Raw genomic sequence first — 5,796 nt, 5'->3', positions numbered from 1 at the left:
AGAACTTTTAATTCTAAATTTTGATAAGAATGGTAAAACTCTAATGTCAACAACAAATGTGGTTTATAAGGAAGTGTTCCAAAACCTATAACATGTATTCTACATTCACTTCAACATTCATATACTAAATTATTATTTTCCATAAATCTGATTAGTCTTTTATTTCAAATTCATGAGGTTAAATATAAAATAACAACCTCCAAGATTACACTCTACAGTTATTTCCCTTCTACTATACAATCTTCAAATTCAATTCTTTAAACTCATGCCAACAATAAAACACTTCACCCGTGCAAATGCACAGATATCCTACTAGTTTTCTTCTAAACATTGTTATATCACTACATTGAAATTATTTGATTTTTTATTATATACTTTCAAGGTATTGAATACATTTACCTGTTCATTCTGTTCTTTATATAATAAGTAGTATGCGGATTTGTTGGAAGAAATTATAGGAGGATATGGAAAACTTTTAGTAATAAATGAATATATGTTAATTTACAAAATCTCTATCATATATTTCCGTTTCTTTTAAAGTTATTATCAGCAACAAAAAACACCTTATGATTTTGCCTATCTTGGAAGGAGTGATACAATCATTCAAAAACCTGATAATTGCTAATAATACAAGATTTATTTTCTTAGATGGTAAAGTTATTATGGCAACTTCAAAAACTAACATTCCTACAAAAATTCTAAGGCTCATATACAAAAGCAAACAGGTGATGATGCATCCCAATGACTAAAGAATGAGATAGATAGAGATACTGCTATTCAGTATTCAGGAAATGAGATATTGAAGCCCATCTAATCTTGAGGATCAAATAAAAGCCTGTGTCGTTATAACTCTTCATGCCCACGATTGAATAATTGGGTCTTTTACCATCTCTATTAAATTTGTATCCTTGGGCTTAAGTTTTGTTGCTCCTTGATGAAAGTCCGTGGATTCAGTAGTTAAGGAAACCAATACATAATATTTTGTAAAATAAAAATAAAAAAAGCTGATAACTTATTATGAATAAATAAATAAATAATTGTAATAAATTAAGTATAATTGATATATTCTATACACATTACTAGAAAAATCTCTTCTATTCACTCTATTACACGTTACACTTAACAATTAGAAATAGTAGAGAGGAACATCAAAGGAAGTCCATGTAAATCTGCATATAAGTTCACCACACTGTCCATAACTATTTGTCTTAATGACTTAGAAAGTTAGAATAACATTAGATCAATTTGCAGCAGTACACACTGGTTTCATTCTCAAGTTCACTTAATGAAAAATCAAATTTACAATCAGTCTTCGTTACACTTGCTAATGTGGCTTTAAACCTATTTTAAAAATCGAACCTAAAATACATTAGTCTCAAATCCGGTAAAATAAAACCCACTTGCCTACTTAGAGGGTGCATCATAAATATGGAAACAAAATAAACAAAGATTACAGTGACAAAGAAGTAAATTTTATTCAAACATTGAGGCCTCCTGAATTCTGATACTGAAAAGGAAACATTAAAAAAAAAAAAAAAAAACCAATTCATGGTTTTAAGAAATGGTGGGGTACAAAAAGGCCTCAACTCATACCAAAAATAAAATGGGGTACGTAACGTTAGGAATGTGATTATCACATTGAGGACCAAAGGATCTAATGTCCTAAACATTAACACACCCAATTGAAGGTTTTCATTCAACTATTCCCACAATCAATTGTTAAGCTGTGTGACCAAGGAGAATGTCCTTACTTTCGATATTGACTGGACTATTGAAATTTTAGTTTTGCAATCTGTCATAATCTTATCTATGCATTAACTTCTTCATTAATGGAGAAGAGCAACACTTGTCTTCAGTTACATTGGTAAAAAAGAAAAACAATCGAAAGTAGACCTAGGCTACGTAGTGAAACAACAAAACAGAGAAACTAATAAAGCTTAATAATCTTGTGATCAAATTTATAAGAAAAGGATAATATAGGAATTACGCAAAACAAGAAGCATGCAAATAAACTGGGGGTTCATTTTCCTTGCAACAAAAGAAACAAAATTGGCAGCTTTATCCCAAACTACCCTTAAAAAGCATAAAAAATGGTGAAACAAGGGCTTCAAAAAGAACAAACACGGTTTAAATTATAAGGATATATCAGGAAGCGACAAGGGTACCTGCAGGAAAATCAGAAATCTTAAGCAAGTGGGTTTCATTTTCCTTGCTGCAAACGAAACAAGTTTCTCCAGAACACCCAATCTACCCTCGCCTAAAAACAAAAACGGTGTTTACAATATAAGGAGATATTAGGATTTACTCAGAATGTTGCAGCAGAAGCAGAAACTAGACAGAAAGCCTCTGCAATCTCTTCCCTCGTTCACCGCAAAAGACAAAACAACAAATAGAACAAGAAGGAACAGAATCAGCTAAGGAGGAAAAGACGCGTGGAAGGTGAACAGAGATGGTACTGTGGACAGAGTTGATCTCTAGCGTTAAATTGTATAGCTAAAATCAGAGATGTCATTGGCAAAAAAATTGATCAAATTCTGCTGCATAAACGATGTCATAATATTGTTAATCATCCTCATTGATTATATATTTATCTTTCTAAGTTTTTCTTTATTGATTACTCATACGGAATTAGAACATCTCTCTTGTCTACATTTTCCCACAAAACCCTTAGAGAGTGTGTCATATGCTTTCTCCTATTCAATAAATATAATGTCCAAGTCCATTTGGTTCATTCTTTATGTCTTCCTCAATCTTTGTGGTTATATAATAGCTTTCATAATCAACCGACCCTAAATTATCTTGGGTTATATGTGTCTTTTGTCTCAACCTATATTTAATTATCTTCTCTTGTGACTTTATAATATGACTCATGAGTTCAATGTCTCTATAGTTTGTATAATTTTATAGATGATGGATCCACTTATTCAAAGAATACTTTCTATTTTAATTATCAATTCTTGGAGGAGTAAGATTAAAAACTTACTATTGAGTAAGTGAATCTCTACTCAATTTTATTTGTCACCATTGTTCTTATAAATAAGGATTAAAATGATTTTCCTCCATTTGCATAGCATATTCTTGTACCTCGTGATCTCATTAAACAACTTTCTGAAATCATAAGGTATATTATCCAGGAATCCGGTCCAACCGTGTGTTAATTCTTCATCATTTTCAAAATTTCTTTCATTTCTAACTCTTAAATTTTATGATAAAAAGTAGAAAATAGTTCTTCAGAATTTCCTTATTATCTTTGTTATTCATGATTGTTTTCCATATTAATCTTTAATGCATTTCCCTTGTCTTTTCATTATTTTATCACACAATGGTCACAAATATATTTTTTACTCCTTTTTAAATTCCAAATTAGTGATTATGGTAGTAATCATTAAATGATCTGAGTAATTATGCAAAAATAAATAAAACATTTATTTAGGTATTAATGCAAAAATACACTGATTTAGGTATTTATGAAAAAATAAGAATGATCTCTATACTCGGGAAAATTATAATAATTATCATCACAATTAATTTTAATAATCATTAAAAAAGTAAAATGAAAATTCAGATTATAACTAAACATTCAAATTAATGTTATAGTTAATATTAGTCTATTTCTATTTAGATACCTGTAATATTTTTTTGGTTTCCCACATGTATCCTTGCAATGGAGGCAATCCTGTCCGAGCCGGGCACATCCACAGGTAAATGAGGCTAACTCTCCCAACGGGCATTTTTTCCATCCACAAGACTCGAACCCGGGTTCTTGCTTAAGGGAAATCAAACATGTACTACTTGAACCAACGTTCGTTGGTAGATACCCTGTAATATATCATTACTCAAAACAATTTAGAAAACTAATATTACAATATAAAATATAAGGCCCTCACATAAAATTTGAGTATCTAAGGTTAAGACTTGTTACACGATTTCCCTTCTAGGGATAACAAAAAAACCCGTACCCGTAGGTAAAACTCGTATGGGCACGGGTACAGATTACAAACGGGTACCCGCGAGTTTTATAAACGAGTTTTTAAAAATACTCGTAGTACATACGGGTGGGTACGAGTATTATGGTACTCGTGCCCGCGTGCACCCGTTATTTAGATGATTAATATATTATATTTAATTAAAATAAAAAGTACATAATTCTAACATTCATTACACTGGGTACATTTTTTCCTTTTACTTTGTTTACATATTTTATTGAGTTTGGTGGTGAAACATCCTACGAATATTATTATGTGTGTAGAAACACACATGTTTTACAAAGAAAATATATATTTTTTGTTAAGGAAATGAGAACAAAAAATCACACAAATAGAAAACACCAATAAATTTAGCATTTTTGCCAAATATTCAATCCGCGGATACCTGATGTACTTGCGTGTACCCCGAAATACCTGCGAATACCCGCATACAGGTACCCATACGGATGCAAGCGAGTATGAATAATGTTCTCCTATTTTGAAACGGGTAGCGGGTAGCTACTACCCGTGTTTGTTGCCATACATATTCCCTTCCCTCTATCTCTTCAAAAACATCATATAAAAAAATAAAATATAATAGTAATTATTAATTATTCGTGTTATATAATAGTTATTTGACATATACTGTTGATACACAATACCATTAAACTATATGTCCTTTTATTAACTAAATAACTTTTTTTATCATTTACAGTAAACATTGTGAAGAAAATCTTTGCTTGTGACCTTGACAAGGTTTTGATGAAGACACCAATATCACCAAAAAGAAGAAAAGAAAGATTACTTATGAAGATCAAGAAGATTAAAGCTTCAAGACAATTAGTCTAAGTCTAAATAGGTATTTCTATCTTATACTCTTTAATATACTAAAGTAGTAATGCTCAAAATATTTAAAAGAAATTGTAATACTTCAAGTTTTAAATGAAAACATTTTTCAAAATAATGTGTAACAGGTTACTGAAATTTGAGTAACAGGTTACATTAGTAAGAATTAGTTATCCAACAATATTTAAATTGGAGTAACCGATTACTCTAAGTGAATTTTAAATTCACTGTTGGACATAGAGTTTGAGTAACAGACTACTCAAGTGAGTAACCGATTATCAATTTAATTTTTCAAAATGTCACGTTTGGGTAACGATTACCCACTTGCTGTAATCGGTTACTAAGAGCTGTTACATCAGTTTTTCAGATTTGAAACTCAAGGGTTTTCATCCCAAACGAAATGTTTTCATTCCAAACAATTCCTACTCCTTCATAAAGGCACAATGACTGATTGGAAAGTCTATTTAAAGGCATTTCAACTCACAATGAAAACAACTCTTTCATAACTCTTTCACACTTTTCTCACAACTTTCCTACACTTTTCTGAAATAGTTTTCTGCACTTCTAGCAACATGAACTCAAAATTTCAAAGCTAATTTTATGAGTTGCTTGAAGTAAAAAGTTTCAAAGTTTTGTAAACTTAAAGAACATTATTTACTAAGTATACAAAAGAGTTGACTAAATTGCAAGTGTTATTATATTTCGTACTTGTAAAGGCAATCCAAGTCATCATTCAAATTCTTCATTCATTGTAATTGTAACGCCCCGAAAAATACTTCTAAAAAACATTGCAGAAAAATGGGTAATTTTTTTTTCTTTGGATAAAGATATTGTATAAAATTGTTTCCTTTTAAAACCTTCCTTTTCCGGGACATCACTTTAAGTAACTCAAATGCGGAAAATCAACTTATCGTTATCGAATGATAACTTAACCTGATTCACAATTTCCTGAATAACACCATGCATATAAACGGTTAAGTCATCT

Source organism: Lupinus angustifolius, chromosome LG08 (genome assembly GCF_001865875.1).
Source record: "Lupinus angustifolius cultivar Tanjil chromosome LG08, LupAngTanjil_v1.0, whole genome shotgun sequence".
Classification (NCBI taxonomy): Eukaryota; Viridiplantae; Streptophyta; class Magnoliopsida; order Fabales; family Fabaceae; genus Lupinus; species Lupinus angustifolius.
The sequence above is the reverse complement of the archived record's forward strand: the minus strand, read 5'-3'. Positions refer to the sequence as shown.